The sequence below is a fragment of the Vanessa tameamea genome, chromosome 15, assembly GCF_037043105.1.
Source record: "Vanessa tameamea isolate UH-Manoa-2023 chromosome 15, ilVanTame1 primary haplotype, whole genome shotgun sequence".
In the NCBI taxonomy this organism is placed as follows: Eukaryota; Metazoa; Arthropoda; class Insecta; order Lepidoptera; family Nymphalidae; genus Vanessa; species Vanessa tameamea.
Window position 1 is genome coordinate 5,861,425 of NC_087323.1, and position 18,588 is coordinate 5,880,012.

At 30.5% G+C, this 18,588-nt stretch overlaps 1 protein-coding gene across 6 annotated transcripts in view; it reads left to right on the forward strand.

The window, feature by feature from the left end:
- The window catches only part of LOC113399104 (semaphorin-2A), a 343,072-nt gene that overhangs the window by 97,640 nt on the left and 226,844 nt on the right, over positions 1-18,588 (forward strand). The gene's annotated exons all lie outside the window — the stretch shown is intronic.

Sequence of the window (18,588 nt, forward strand, 5' to 3'; positions counted from 1 at the left end):
GGATAGATACCATCTACTCCTCAGATATTCTATCGGCAAACAGCAATACTTAGTATTGTTGTGTTCCGGTTTGAAGGGTGAGTGAGCCAGTGTAACGAAAGGCATAAGCGACATAACATCTTAGCTTACAATATTCCTTATAACGCCAATTTGAATGTGCGGCGGTTACCACTTACCATCAGGTGACCTATTAGCCCGTCCGCTTTCCTATATTATAAAAAAGGACGCGTTTTTACTAGTCTGATAAACATGAATGAATTTTGATTGACAATACTTTTGTTTAGAATATTATTAAAATTAACGTATTATATGAATCTATTAAAGTAGAATATTTACAACAGTACAAATAAGCTGTCGCAACAAGCACCTCTAAATAATATGTTTAACACCGCACGTCTTAGAACTCATTTGTCTAACAATGCCTGTTTGACTCGACAAATTTATTAGGGTCAGAATAATTCAGCTTGTGGGTTTCTGAACCGGCTCCTTATTGCTGCGTCTTGGGGGGTAACCATTTGTTAGATGTATAATGGTTGACCCACTTTACGTATGTGCTGTGCCGTTTGATATTGGGTGTGATTTGTAAAGCAACAAGACAATAAGTCTCGTGGTTAATGTAGGCTCCATACATCATTGCCCTTTATTTGAGTGCTTATTTCAAGACTGTGGATAAACGATCCGTTGTAGGTTCACTCGACTTTAGTTCCGCGAATTTGTGCGTCAACTGAAACTGTCAGGCTCGGTGAGGGTGTTTGGCACATGAATAATGTATAGGGTAAATTTGCAAGTGTTTCAATTTACACCCGACGCCACTCCGCGCCCGTTCATACGCACCCGAGAGCCGTTGAAGTGCAAAAAGAAAACAAGAGAGGCACACAAATGAGGACAAGAGACGGTCGAATTAGCACGTAGTTAGTTTACATTGTATATTTTATCATGTTATCTTCAATCTCGATTGGTTTTGAAAATAAGACCATTGTATTTTAATTGAGCATATTAACATTTTATTAAAATTTATATGGTCAAAAATGCAACGTAAATTCAATAATGAAGCTTAAGCGTCAATAGTGCTCTGGTTTACGGGTCGCCTAGGGACGAAAAAGTCGCAGGATCGATCCTGACTCCTTGGGCTATTGTCGTCCGCATTCCTAACACAAGTGATAAGCTTAATAAGTGGGGTAAATAGGAATTACTACTCTTCTAGTCTATTTAAAAAATAAATAAATATTACATTCTCTTATTGATAAAACAATTGCATCTTTGACAGTAATTTAATGTAAATCACAGTTACTAGTTAGTTTTTATCGTACAATATCAACAGAATGCATGAAAGCATATTGAGAGGTGGCAAAGCCAATTGCGGTTACCTCAAGGGAACCGTCTTTCACCGTACCAACGCGATGAAAACTACTTACGACGGTTTAATTTCATTTCATTTCTACGAACGCTCGCTCACGTCCAGGTTTTCTTGGAAAACTTTTCATTTTCATCTCATTCTTTAAATTTTAGCTTAATATCTTGTTCGCTTTAAATTAAATGACAAAATATATAAAATTTCTTAACATATTTTTGTGAGTAAAATAAAATAAGCCAATGTAATATACTAAGTTTTAGTTCAAAATTGTTCTAATTGATAATTACCGCGCCAACGATACATCTAACTACGTTAAATTTTTCTGCTTCTTTAAATTGGTATTATGTGCGAACCGAAAAGTTACACATTTAGGTTGGTCCCACACCGAGAGCAATCGCCTTTATTGTAACAGTTCAGGTAAAACATTATATAAGTATGGTGAGAAAAACTGAGCATCACGGTGCGAAACTTGTAATGATACAATTTGTAACAATTCATAATAAGACAGAAGACTTCTTGACTAGAATGTCTTTTAAATTATATTTTAAACATATTTAAGTCAATATTATTGCACTAATTATAAACGTTACGTTACGTAAAAAACGAATTGACTGCAAGTGAACCAATAATCAAAATATTGATTATTCAACAATGTTATAATTGAATAACAAATATGAGATTGTTTCATAACAATAATCGAATCTTAGAATGTTACATTACAGACGAATGATCCCGTTGAGGGACCCCCCTTGTATTCTACTTACTACCTCTACATACGTTGTTGTACACATATGTAAAACAATTTGGTTAGACAAAGTTAGCAAATATATTAGACGACCTCCGTGGCCGAGTAGTGTGTACACCGGTTTTCATGGGTACGCCACTCCGAGGTCCCGGGTTCGATTCCCGGCCGAGTCGATATAGAAAAGCTCATTAGTTTTCTATGTTGTCTTGGGTCTGGGTGTTTGTGGTTCCGTCGTTACTTCTGATTTCCATAACACAAGTGCTTTAGCTACTTACATTGGGATCAGAGTAATGTATGTGATGTTGTCCAATATTTGTTGTTGTTGTTGTTGTTGTTATTATTACATACAACAAATTGTGAAGCTAAAATAATGAAATTACACAACAACAAGAAGTTAAACATATTTTACAATATCAAGCAATATCAATAGAATATTATTCTACTGTTAAGGTGTCTTTTTTATCAAATAGTATGTTTAGATAACAACCGACTTCAGAGTTATACCTATAACTTAATTAAAGAAACGACAAAATTGTTTCGAAATTCGTACTGTCGTGGAAAACAAAAAAAAATGTATATAGAACTTATTTTGTATTGCGTTCCAAAATTTAATTGAAATAGCAAATCATTAGATCAGCTGTTATTTTGCTCGTTAAATTGTGAATAGTATACAGTAGCTTGTATAGCTCAACCCGGGCAGGTAACTCACTCATTACGTATATATGCATGTATGTCTACATACAAAGTTATATGTAGAGATTAATTAACCTCGCTATGTAGTCAAGTCATTATATTAAATTGTTAATGCATACATTCAAATACATTTGTTTTTAATTACACATGCAAAGCTTAATCATGCTTTCATAATTATTATAAGTAGGCAAATGAACTATTTAAATGAAATACTAAAGACTCAACGTTCAGGCAATTAGTATTTTTTTATAACTTTTGCTGAAAGAACTGTTCTAATTCATTAAGTCTTCTTTGTAGCGGAAGCCTTTAAAGATATTTAAGGATGCTTCAAGAAAATTGTTATTAAAAAAAAAGTGTTTTCATTTCAATTTCTTTTATTTTGTACTTTTGTTTGCTTTTAAGTAGATTCCTATACGGTTATGAGTTGCTACCGAATATATGCGTGAAATTAAATTATTTTTTCTAAGGACATTATTTTATTACCGTATTTATAATGATTGCACTTTTTTTTAAAAAATAATAATTTAAAAACGGAAAAGGTAGTTAAGGGATATTAATAACCTTACTAATATCCCTTAGCTTAACCTTAACCTTTATATAAAAAAGAACAAATAGAGTAAAATATCGGTATCAAGCTGAGCGTTATATGCCTATCTTTTTGGGCCTTAGAATTTTTGTAGATGTATTTCATCAATTATATTATATATATTAAAATCCAAGACGAACAATTATACCGCATTATAGATAGTTTTTACTCGTTGGTACTGGATGGACACTGGCACTAAAGTATCACTCTACTCCACCAGTCACGGGATCTAAGATCTCTGATGCCTGTAATAACACTGGATAATACGTCTTGTAAATAATCATAGCAATAGAACATCGGTATATCGTAGAAAAACATAAAATATCTTGCGATTTTTCTAAAGCTATTGAAACAGTACAAACATTATATTTTTTAACAGAAGATGTTTATTAATATAGTTATAATTAATTAATTATCAATGAAATACACACGAAAAGATTGTTAATTTTTTTTAATTTGGAAAATAGTCCAAATGTTATTATGTTTTAAAAAACCATTTCAACTATTTTATTTACTTACTTTAAATAATACAGATCTTCATTTAACACATACTAGAGTAATTTAGGAATTAGTTTAGGTTCGTAACTTAAGTGGAATTCTCATTTATAGCCCCTAACAAGAAGACTGAGCTCCACAGTATGCGCGGTTAGAAAAGTTAGACAACTAACTGACGTTGATACTGCTGGATTAGTACATTTTGGTTATTTTCGTAGTACTTATGTTATGCTTTACGACATATTACTTTTCTTAACTGTGAAACTGTTCTAATCTACAAAAAAACCGTTCTATATATAAATAGAGCTCTTCCTTCAGAGTCTTGGAGCTCGAGACTGTATACTTTTCGAACTGGAATAATTACAGGAGTATCACAATATGTTACTGAAATATAATTAATATTGTGATTGTATAAACAGAATAAATAAAGATTATAGTAATACTTATAGCACCAAGTTTTCTCCGCGCAAAGTTAAAACATCAAGACGTACGGTATTAATTTCCACAATAAGATATTCCACTGATATTTTTTTTTTATTTTGATTTCATCATTTCACAAGATTAAATTTTATATAAAACTATCAAAAATACCTTATCATCAAACAGATGTCGTAATATCTAACGAATCATATTAATTATGGTTTTAGAACGTTACACGTTTTTATTTCGTTATAAAAGACGTAAATCATTGATCCGTAAGGTAGTCACGCGTAATTGTAAACCCTTTTCACCAAAAAAGTCCCTCACATTCCACCAATTTCTTCACGGAGCCCAAGTAATTCTCAGCAGAAGTTTCCAATCGATCGGAAAGTGAGTCCGTGATCTGTATGAAAAATGCGAAGCGGATGGTGGTACGCAGTAATTAGTGAACCGGAGACGCTTCGGTGCGCTAACTTATATTTCTATATTATGTTAGATTCTTGAGAAAAGTAATATGATAGACCAAAGGTGTATGAGGAAATTGATCAATAAAATCTTTCTCATACGCTAGTTTTGATATATGTATGTATGTATATTATTATTTAGAAGGACGTGATCCTTCAGATTAATAATACATTAATTGCAGAAAATTTAAAACCATATACTCGTAAAACTTTATCTTTTACTAGCTGCTCGTCCAAACTTCTCTCAACTATATTACAGATTCTGTCATATATATGTCATATACTTGAACCGCCGAACACACCGTACACAACGTGAATAATTTTCCCTTGTTTTTGCAACATTTTTCTTTGATACTCCGCTTCTATTGGTCGTAGCGCGATAGGTATATAAATTATAGACTTCTTCGATAAATGGGTTATTCAACACAGAAATTTTCAAATCGAACTCATAGTTACCGAGATTAGCGCGTTCATATAAACGAACTCTTCAGCTTTACATATAATGTTAGTACAGATTAAATCAAGAATATCATGTAAAGGTTCCCTACTTATAGATTTTTATACTTAATTGGATTTTGCTTCGTAATATAATTTAAATATTGCATATATTAACTTTGAATATTGAAGCGTTTTAAATGTTTCACCGGATATTGAATCAGCTGAACCGCCAACAATAATGAACGTTTCTAATCAAGCAAAATCAAATTCAAATAAACCTAAACCTCAAATAAGTTAGTGAATTAGAGTCAAACATTTATCATTCCGAAACGATTGAATGTCAACATTTCAAATTCAAATTCGCGTTCAAGCTTTTTAATTGAAATCTGTAACTGCATGCGAAATAACAATTTTGATGAACACTTCACAACTCGTATAACGCTGTTTTAGTGCAGTAAAAGGATTTTCAATTTAGTGAATTTTTAGTTCGGCTTAAAATGATTTATTGGATGTTTTGGTACGTTTAGTAATAGTGCATTACGTTCAAAATACGCTCATCTCGTGAAATCGCTACGCTCCTGAACATATGAGCAGTATTAAGTCTACGAGATTCCGTCAGCACATTTTTAATAATATAAAACACTTATTTTCTATAAGAACTCAGACTAAAACGAAACTCAATTTCTAAATTATCTAATTTTATATAAAGTATATAATACAATTGCTCTGGCCATCAAACATTTTTAAGAAAAATGTAAAATAAAATGAACAGAAAATTAAATTTTAATCTGAATAAAATAGCTGGCGGAAGCAGTCGTGCTTTCTTCTGATTTAATTCAAAATAGTTTCCAGAGCGACCGCAGAGTCGACTGACTGTGACAGGCCTCACTGCTCCTTTAATTTGTGGTCACCGTGATCTTGACTACAATACTTTGACTGCTACATTTGTAAACGTTATTAAAACAGAATTTAGTTAAAAATATACGAGTACAGTTTGTTAAAATTATAAAAGCAGTAAGTATTTAATTAGTTTGTATGTTACCCAATATAAAAAGACTTCAACTTAATTCTTAGCGGCAAATTGGCACTTACATTCAGTTATTTGCCTTTCTGAAATGAATGAAAAAAATAAATATATTTGATAAAATATTTCTATGACCTACAATTTTAAGCTGTCTAGATCTGTATCCAACATTACCAATTAAATTAAAAAAATATTATTTACAATTAAAAATATGTATATTTAAAAGAATAATACCATACATGAATTTAATAAACATCATATTCGACTATCGTAACGGAACAACACGACGAAGGCAATCTCTAGCATCCGGAAAATTGCAAGCCACGAGAATTAAAAATAGTATTCCATAGCAAATTTTAAAACAGAAACAACGCGACACGTTGCATTCGAGGATGTGTGAAACGTAAAAACAAACTGCTATACTGTCGCTCGCACTGCGAGTGGCTCAGTAACTTGAAAGGTTTTACTTGCCTGAAGCAAAGAGTATACAATAACTTAAGCCTGTAGTCACTTTATGAGAAAGTATAGAAAAGCAAGGGTTAAAACCCCGTTAATATTTCTTTGACTTTAGATAAGATTCTTTCAAACAATTAAAAGTTAAACTACTAACTAAACAAGCTAACTTTGCTGCTTATATGGGATAAATTTTCATGAAAAATATTAGTTTCATACTAAGTATTGTTTTTTATCATCTCTTTGAAATTGTTGACTTATATGACAAACAGGGTACAATATCACAAGCCACTGATATTGCAACTAACAAGAATCCAGACGTGCAGGAAATAATAACAAAGAACGTGCATTCTGTATCAAAATAATCCCCTTGATAAATGTCTCAAAAATTCTTTTTATTCATATAGATACACTCTGGTTATTATTTAGAGTGTGTGAATGTATTGCGATAGTATGTAGAGCGATGCGATTTAATAAGCTTATATTATAATATATATCTATAGTATTTATACCATTGTATAAAACTGGAGTTTATTTCTTTGAATCACAAATAAGTCAATGGTTTGAACGCGATTAATTCAAGATCTACCATTCTATTTGAGATAATGAAAGTTTGTAAGAAAGTTCGCCATTTTAGAAAAGACATACTACACAATATACGCAATTGTATTCCTTTGTTATATAAGTGTCAATACTATAAGACTTTTTTTAAATAAAAAAATAATAAAAAATATTTATATAAGCGACAAAAGTTTTTATATAAAGTTCATCATTTTTTTCGTTAGCAAAGTAGAAGTTATATATTCTCATTATAAAGAAATAATGACTACAGACTCTGAACTAATTACTCACCGCAACCAAAGGTTTAAAAAGGGTACAACGTAGCAGGTTACCCAAAAAGTTTTTAACGTTTTGACAGCAGCAGGATGGTTCCTGACATATTGAAACATATTTATGACATAGGAAATGTCATAATATACACAGTTAGTAAATAAGATTTTCCTTTAATATTTATACTAGCCTCGCTCATAGGAAAACTTTACTTAATATTTTGCTTCAAGATCCATAAACTACTGAAGGTATATGAGTAATACTATTTTATCATAACATATTTATAAATAAGCTATAAATAATATATACTAATATAAAAATAACTTACACCCTAACAAAATTTTTTAATCTAATTTTCATTGAAAATATAAATATTTTTTTCTATCTGTTTTAAGAATTCGAGTAAATAGTTCCTAAAAGGATCGTAATTTGTTTAGGGAACGAACTATTCTGCAACTTTTTCATCCAGATCTGTTAAATGTTTGGTTCCTATACTACTAAACTGATTATTTAGAATTGGGTCTGATACGAATGTTTCCAATTGAGCACGACACATTTGAGCTCAAAAGGTAATTCGGAGCGACAGAGTGTTTGTCGAACTTTAAGCGGGTTTCAAATAAATATAAAAAATACTATAAATAAAAACAATAAGCAATCCTATGAAAAGAAAATATTATAGATAATGAAAAAATATCGAATTGTACTTATTATCTTTATAAATATAATTCATCCTAAAGCCTAAGCCTTCTAAATGACTAGACCTCATTGTGTGTGTTTAACATCAACTCATACCTCCCGTACAAAGTTGGTACAGGCAGTAATTAAATAAATTTAATTGTAAATAATACCGACTCTAAATGAGTCACATTCCGAACCAGTGTTATATTCTTTACAAAATGATCCAAAAATTCTTGTAGGAGGTAGATTAATTAAAATGTTTTTTTTTTATTTGTACAAAACTTAAACAATATATCAGCTATACTTAGGGAGCACATAAAATGATATCTGAATGTGTGATGATGCAATGATAAAGATGTATAAAATATAGCTTACCGAAACCGGCTATGAACCAGTTGGAGTAACTATAAGGAAACTTAACTACTATGTCGTGTCGGCGTTGGTTGGCGGTGACATCGGGTAATCAGGTATCAGAGTAGGAATCAGATTTCCAGAGCAAAGGTGATACAATAAAAGTGTTTTTAATAGTTTTTGCGTTAAACTGACTAAAGCACTGTTTAGTTTGCGTTTCTCAAAAACCACTAACACGACTGATATGAAACTTTATAATAGTAATAACTAGTATAATAGTTTATAGTTACAGACAAATTTAGCTAAATGTTTATACGCATGTATGTATATTGAATTAAATTAATTTTATTATATTTACGAAGTCGCTGAACTATTTCGTCTCTTTAAAATTATGATATATACATATATTAAGCAAAATTGAAGACCAATTAATTTGTTATAAAATATTTTTTCACAACGGAAGTAATGCTTTAAAATTGAACAAATGCGATTTTAATAAAAACTTAATGTAGTATGATATCTAAATACGTTATTTGAACTGTACAGAAATGTGTTAAAATGAACTACAGCTTCAACATATTAACTTGAAATGCTCCCCTTCTCTAGCTCCGCTCACCTAGACTTCATACAATGAACCCAATTGACATAATAGCCACAATTAGAGTATTGTTAAAGATAATGGTGCTGACGGTCATTATTTGTAGGGTATGAAAAAAAAAATTGATCGAGCATAAAAATAAAATTTTACGTTTTATAAATTTTATTGAATTTTATACTTTCAGTTACTATCTTTATATAAATTATATAATGAAGATTATACAGATAATAAAAATGTATATATTTAAATTTTAATGTGTATTTAATTGACGCTAAAGATTTAGCATAATGTTTTATTTTAACGTGAGTCAATATATTCGCGGCAAACATTGGCCTACCAACCTATGGTAAAAATTAAAGATCGTCTATGAACATTATACAAATCGAGGCGAAGAAATCTTTAAACAGTTCAATAGGATCAATACAATCGAAAACAAGAGGAAATAGTGTAGCTTGTAATAGGCAGCTCTTAAATTAAAATCCTTCTCTCAACTATGTCTATGACTAATTGTTTTGCCTTAAAAACATTAAAAATATAAAGATAATAAAATTCAAGAAGGTTTTAATATGAGGTAGTAAAATGTATACATTCCTTTCGGTTAATTTATTGGGATAGGTTATTAGTACCAGAACATCTGACATTGTATTAATGTCATCTCTCATTCGTCGACAGCCGTTATTAATGGTTTGTGTAATTATCTCGAAGACTGTACCGTTTACATAACCTCGATTCTATTTATTTACTTTGACATTTAAATATGAATTATTATTTTCACTTCATGAGCTATGCATATAATTCGTTAACTGTCTCGTCGGTGTGGTGTTATAATAATAGGCAAAAATCCTCCCGGAATACAGGTATTTTTTGAAGATTACCCCTGCGAAATAAAAGTAGATCGGTAAACGGTATACAGATTACTAAGATGCTGTCAAGAAATCATCAGTTAAGGAAATTGGTACTGTTAATTTCCCGTGCTTCGGAAAGCTTGTAAACCGTTATCATTCGGTCTGTCCATCGAACAGTGAGAGTTCCCATATGTTTGAGCGCTATAACATCTCTTGCGAAGTTCACTCCTCTTTGAGAGCAAAACTCCGCCGAGAAAACATATTATAGGAACAACGAAAGTTTACAGATAAATTAATTATTAATAATAATTTGTGTTAATGTCAGTTTGTTAATTTATAAATGAACGGTATGTCAGTAAACAAGCTCTGAGATTCTTAATACGTATTTAGACAAACGATTCATCATCATTAAAACTTTGACGCGCTAATGAAATACTCTCAAGAGCGTCATGTGTTCCGACAGAACCTTACACTTAGCTATTACTTATTTTACAATAAATAACTAAATTATTTATAAATTAAATAAATCAAACTTTGTAGTTGTGATTGATGTTGTTAATTAACAATATCTGTTTCAACTTTGGCTTGTGACATAGTTTAATATTATTATAGTTAAAAAGTACAGAAAGATTAAATGGAACCGTTCCTTAAAAAATAAATTACTTCTCTTTTATCTTAATTAATGAAGAATAAAAAAAGCAACACAGTCATTTTATTGTACTAAAATTTATATAATGAATTTCTACTGTAATGTTATATTTATATAGACTTCGCACACATTCAAAAACATCATATAGGTATGTATGTACAATCTCTCTTAATTTATTTTTACAGTTATATTCACCTTGTAAAATACTTTTATAGTGTCTTATTTGAAACCAGGTTATGAAACAATTTCATGTGCTTAGTTTGAGTGTATAATTCAATTGATGTGTCGAATAAAATTCTGTACAATAGCCGGTTTCACCGTTCACTCTATAGAATATCATTGACGGACAAACAAACGACGTACATGAATAACATTAATGATTACCTATTACCAATTTTATATACGGTATTATGTTCTAACTTTTATCATACATAATATATTTTAATTTTATTTTTAAATAATATTTTACAAAAAATCAATTTCTTTCATCATTTTTACGCGCTTAATATTAAAACGAATTTTTTACGTTAACCATTTTATCCAAAAACAACCAACGAAAAATGTGATATTTATTTTATTTTTACGCAGATTGCCATAATATTTTTACCACATATTAAATATCCCCGTTCTCTATCCGTAAATCTTTCGCGATGTCATACTAAACAAAGCCTCATAATTCACACACATGAATATAATAGGACGGGCGCGTAGCGTGACGCCGTAGAACCGAATATATACGATGCCACGGTCTCTTGACACTTCAGATCAAATAATGGCTTTGATTTAATTATGTTTTACGTAAACCTAACAAATTTCTCTGATGGCTTTTAAAAAACGGTTATTAATTCGGCGATTCGGTATTTTTTTTCTGTTATGTTCATCAATTTTAATAAAATAAAATGCCCACGGCTTATAAATTAATTTAAATATTACATTAATGGCAAATTCAAACTTCTATGATTTTAGTAATTATCTGAAAACTCTTTTCGCGACGAACGATTTATTTAGTTGCGCTTAATTTGTAATCGGTGATAATATCTTCTAAAATATTCATTCGAATTATAAAGTTCGAAAGATAAGGTAAGGCCGAAGGTCACTGGCATATTTTTCTGAATAAAGACTAATAATGATTTGGAAAATATTTCTTCACAAATTTATATAAATTTTGTACTAAACTGTTATAGATACAAATAGTCATTATAACTGTATCTTAGCAGATAGACATGCTTTCCCGCACTTTTTGTACTCCTTTTTAGGGCCTATAAATAATTTGTTAGTACTTTGTTCAAATGTATCTCCTATCGTTTAGCCAGCGTTTAGCTATATAAGAAAACTAAAACAGTTTTACGAATATAAGACGAACATAGTTAAATCCATTTGAAAAAAAAAAAAATACGAGTATATAGAACTATTAACGTTTATGATGAGATTATTTTATTCGACTTCTTCTTCAAACAAAAATGATATATGTGACTCTGCAATTACTTCATTAATTTAAATAATTATTAAGGACTGTACTTTTTATTGCTGCATACGCTATGGGATTATTAGGTCTTCCTAATGAAGGTTATAATTTTTATAATTGCGCACATGTTGAATTTTTATTTCTTTTTCTGAAAGTTTTTTATAAAAAATCTAGGTAGGCGAATGGGTCATCCATCAGGTGGAGTACTCCACTCCACCTTATGTTAAGTGGTAGTGGACGCTAGCTATTCTAGCTCACACGATATCTCTTCTCACCTCGTTTAAAGGAACCCAACTTATATGAGGAAGGGAACACGTGTTGTGGTAGAGTCTAACTGTGAGGTCTTTGCCAACCGAAGCAACGTTATTTCGAAGGGACTAACGTAAAGTACAATAAGCACACACCGTCGCAGTATGCTGACTTATACTACCAAACGTGACGTTTTCATACCGCTGGTGGCAGCAGCACGGTCTGGGGCACTTAGTTAGATATCAGGCAGTGATTCGCATAACCAAGAAGAACCTGATTCTCAACCTGGTACTGGTCTGATCGACTAATTAGGTCAATCAACCCGTCAATCAATCAGTCAATCACCAGGCAATTAATTAGTATCATAGATTTAAACGGGTCAGCGTCTTCTCTTCTAGACCTTCTGCTGACATCTCACCTGGTAGAATTAGCCTGGAAGCATTTTTATATTAATTTTATTCCTCACAAATTCAGACATATTGAAATAGAGATTAGTTAGATTATTTGTTAAAAAATTAAGGAATGAAATACTAAAGTAAAAAAATATCTTATATTTATCATATTAAAATCAATAAATGAAGAAACGCAGAACGCGCGCTCGACGCGATTACGTATGAATAAGAATTTGAAAACAATATCGTTGTTTATTAAAAGTTTTAATGTATTCCATGTCGGTACCGAAAGAGTATGTGCAAATTTCAGCTCAATCGTTTGGGTAAAACTGGTTTAAAATTCAGTTTCAAGATTTGACCCACATATACTAACTGATGAAGTTAAATTATATTGTCTCGCTAAAATAAAATTGTGTATTTTGTCCGCAGTTTCACTCCAATATGAATATTTTACTTAGTTTTTCATTTAAATTTTCCTCTGAGTATATCCAAATAATCTCTATTTGTTAGCTATATTTAGCAGTTTCAAAAACAAGGAATATAATTTTTAGTAAATTTGGTCGAATATATTTTATTTACAAAAACTAGCTTATTAATCAAACATTATATAAATTAGTATCGCTCATAACAATATTCCATTTCAGACGTCACAGAATGACCTTGAATTTTTTTTTTCTATTTTGTTTTAAATATACATTCGTGATTCGGTGACCTACCTAACGAGCTATGAGTAAAATAGACAAACAGGCATTAACATCTATTATAAAGCATTTTGTTATTTTATTGAATTTATGAAACACAAAAAACTAGCAACATTTAAAACGATAATATAACTTGAAGATTATACGATCGCGTCCAGGCTGATTCAAATAAAATATGTAATTATATTTATTGTAAGAAACAATAATTGTAGGAATAAAAACATAATGCGTAACATTTATTTGGTCCGTTTATTTAAGGTCTTAAATAAGTAAGTAGGTAAGCTTAAATATTATATCAATTTTTAAATAGATCTGTAGATTATTGTTTTCTAGTAACCAATTTATAATCTTATCAAGGTCGATTAAATTAATACTTTCTCATTGTTTTAAAAAGTATTTTCCGTAAAGAAAAACAAAAAGTCCTGATACTTGTATACGAAAATTACAAATATTTTGTAATCAATTTAAGTGATTGCTTTTGAAAAATATAAATAAATGTAATCTATTAAAATTAATTAAATTCGGAATTTCCGTTTTATATAAAGTATCAACTTGGCTTGGAAATCATATATTATCAAAAAACATCAGGATGTGAGTCAGATGCAAAAACGCACAGTCTGCGACGTCATATGACGTCATTTGTCACTGTCGTTCGGACACGCCCGGTGTAAATTGACTACATATTTATAACGTAAACACTTTTATAATATAGCATTAATCGTCTTACTTATTAACGATGCTTAGCGCGGGTTTTGTTAGATTTATCTCTTTTTGTCATCATTATTTTCATATTCAAAAGAAAAAGACAAGCATTGTTAAACTAATCACTCTCTCAACCACATTTATATGTTAAACGATATAATCAGGGTTTGGTTCTATAATTGAACAGACTACTCTAGTTCGTTTATTTAGGTGTGTTTTTAAATATGTGTTAAAAATTATTTAGATTTTAGAGTTGTAAACGTTTTCATAATCATAATTTACCCTTTTTTTGTAATAAATCACATTTGAACTAACAGAATTGAAGCGATAAGATGTTTTAATGATAATTAAATGATCGTAAAGGAACCTAATAGAAAAACAAAAATAATTTCACACATTTCAGTTTTCATATTTCATACAAAACACGTAACTTTTTATTTCGAAAAGTTGTAAAATGTGAAACTTTTAATATACGCGAAGATCTGACATCTTTTATTTCTTGAATTTTTGCCACATCAATCTTGGTTCTGCGAGCAGGTTCATTTTTGGAGTTGCTCTTTATTAAATTTACTGTGCTTGTATCGCGCGGGTCGTTGTCACGTCTCAAACAGATTAATTTTGAGTCACGTCAAATTTACGTAGGCCTTAATTTCGTCTTGTTATATTAAAACATTATTTTGTACACGATTAATGAATGAGTGGGTTTCATGTTTAATTACAGACGTCTATCACGTGTTCCAGAAAGTCAAAAATATTGTAATTTGTTCATAAAATAAAGAATAGTTAAAAAAACCTTCCACCCCTCGCTGGTCAAAGACATATCCTCCTAAGAAGAAAGATTCGGACTTAATTTTATTAAAATATTCTTTAGCGGATTTTATCCAACTTTCATAATATCATTAATTTATTATTATATTTAAGCGGACTGGCAAATAGACCACCTGATGGTAAGTGGTCGCCACTAGAACACTATTAGAAGTTATGTCCTAAACTGAACTATGCCACTCTTCAAACTGAAACACAATAGTTAAGTACTAAGTAGTTCTGTTCAACGTCAAATTTTGTAATGAGCGGATGTCACTACCCGCACATTTAACACCACCAAGTGAGCTTGTATTTATTATTAAAATTTAAATCAATAATAAAGTTGACAAGCCAAAGACGTGAAAGGGAATTAGGCGTCATTTCTCTGTAAGATGTTTTTATAGGTCTCCCCTAGTCTTGCAGATTGCAACTACGTGATCTGAAACTCTAAGTATAAACGTGGAAGAAAAACTGGTTAGTGGATTATGTGACATTAATACACTTATATTACTAGGATTTTGTAGCTCAGACCATTTGATATTAGAATATTAGGAAATACACTATGTATATATGTATAAGTAAGGTATAAATTAGGTATGATTTTTGCAACAGTATCGATAATTTATACTAAGTATTCATGAAGGAATAATGTACATAGGTATATTATCTCATACCGATATCACTCGTATTCTTGTGTTTTCTGTTCTGGTATATATATTTCCGTAATCTCTTTACACTTTAATTCATGCATGTAAAAAAATATATGTATAATTTTAATTTGAATCACATCAGATAAAATAATGCTTTGATCGATTGAATACTTATACCACTCTGCACATACTAATAACATTGAAAGAAACCTCAAGCTTTGGCGGTTGCCAACTTTGTATATTAATATTTAGAGATAATTAACTTGTGATATTTACTTGATGTTCTGCGTAGACAAGTACTCCACGAAGCTTTGTTACACGAATTGTTATTATTTTTCGTTGCATGTGTATTTATGTGTATGTACGTATGTGAACGTTTATGTGTTTGCTGTTGAATTATTTACGTATTAATATTTTCTTTATCATGATATAATATTAAAATACCCATCACCGTCTAATTTATCAACTGTCAGATATTTTAAAAATAAAAATTGTAATTTATTGTGATTTCCGTAAAATGAATAATAAAATAGGCTATATTTTGTGGTGACAGAAATTAATTGAAATCTATGACGCGAAGCGAGCGCCGCGCCATCTGTTCGAAGGTTTAATTAAGGAGGTAAATGTAGCTAGGGTTGTCAGCTACGAATTATTAATATATTTAATTATATTATAATTAACATTTTTAAGGATACTCATTTTGCGATATCTAAATTCTACCTAAAACAAGTATCAAAGGCGGCAGTCAACATGAATGTAATAACTTAAAACATCAAAGTTAAAAGTTAATCTTTCATAATTATTATAATTTCTAATAATACTTTGATAAATATTTCGAGTTTATATTGTAAAGCTGTCGGATAATAGAGCAGAAGACAATTGTATTGAAGTTTCCGACTGAACAAAGTCGAATCATACCTCCTGCAGTTACACACAGGCCTTCTATCGTCGTGACACCTTGTGCTATACTTTATAGTCTATTCTAATCGAAGACGGATTTAATATAAACAAATCGATTTGTTAATAGCATAGCTATGTTGTGTGCTAATAACAGTCTTGACTCATATGTCTTTATTTTAATACAATGCTATTTCACTTAACTACTTATATCCACTATAATTTGACTTCCAAAGTTCCGATAATAGCTTCATAAACGTTTAAAACGCATTTTTTTCGAATATCCGTAGTGAATATCATATATTATTTAAGCTCTCGACCAATTATATGGCGTGAATTCGATGTTAGATGTTTTTTATTTGGGTTTTGTTCTTTTGTGGTCGGAATAGACTATTATTTGTTCACAAACGTATAGGTATATTGCTGCGGTATAGACGTGCGGTGCGTCATGTACATTTGTGTAAGCATGATATATTAATTTAGTTTATAGTTTTTAAGTTTATATTTTTATAATAATTTATTATGAAATAATTATTTTCATAACTTCCAAATATATATTTATGTATATACTAGACGTCACGGCTTCGCTCGTGCTTTAGGCGTAGATCGTCAGGTGTTAGTCATAAAAAGTAGCCTATGTCCTTTCTTGTAGTTTATGCTTGCTTCATATTTCATCAAATTCGGTTCAGTGGTTTCCCGCGAAAGAGCAACAGACAAGCGGACAGAGTTACTTTCGCAATTATAATATTAGTATAGATTTTTGTTAGACCGTGACACCTGTCTTTTTTTATTTCAACATCCCTAACTGTAGTGGCCCACGGGTTCAACTGAAAGTTGTGATTGATGACGTGTATACGGATTACATGCGTATTGCTCGGGTCGAAATTGTCGACAAATTAGCTATCAATTTTATCCTGTCTCTGGTGTCATCGATCTTTATTATGTTCTGTTTAATTAAATACATTTATATAAAAAAACAACAAACACTCTTTTTATTAGCAAGAGAGTTCAAATCAAATTAAGCATTGCTTGATATATATCTTTCAATTAACCGTATTTATAAATTTCATAATGGCTTTTGGGTAATATTATTTATACTATTAAATATACTTTTAATATATTTATATTTCAATAATAGTTGTTTTGTCATTTGTTATTAAATACAAGGTACACGTATTTGCACATTGAGGTGAGCGATATTGACTCCGATACAGTACCGACATAGAATCATTCAAGTTTAAAAATGATTCGTATCAAAGTCAAAGTTAATTATTTATTAAATATGACAACATAACACTTAATCATTGTCAATAAATCTACTACTGGTTCGGATATAAATCCTTTTAAACCTTAGAAGAACAGTTGAACAAAACTAAGCACGATTTATAAAATAGGAAGTGGTCGGGCAGATGGGCCACCTGATGGTAAGTGGTCACTATTGGCGCGTAAAATTTTATAACCATTCCTTCCAACACCAATGCACCACTAATATTGGGAACGAATATGTTAATTCCCTTGTGTCTGCAGTTATACTGGCTCACTCACCCTTCAAACTGGAATAGAATAAAGCTGTTTGGTGGTAGAAATGTATTGAGTGGAGGTACCTACCGATTCAAACTTGCACAAAGCTCTACTACCAAGTTTTGAAGTCATTTTAGTTTAAAAAAGTCTTTTAACGTACAAACGCTCTATGAAGATTTTTGTTTGAATTTTGCAATTGAACAATTCTGAAAAAAATCTTGGTTCCTGTTGGAGAAGCGTTTACAATGTCCAACAATAGGATTTTTTTCCTGTGTAGACCGGTAACATTCCTAACTAGCTGACGCTTGTTTCTGGTCAGAGATGTGTCACAATTCCTAGAATTTTTTTTGATATTTTCACGAGCAAACATATTATCAAATATATATTGAAGAGCGACAGTCAATACTTAGATTTCTTAACTTAAAAATAAGTTTTAGTATTTTTACTAATATTTTAATTTAATTCACATTATCTAGAGGCATTCAGAATGAAAGGCATGTGCGCCCGTGCGCCAAAATTAAAATGGACAGAACTTTGTTTTTTTTTTTATAATTTAGTTTCTGACTTTAAATGGAATTACATG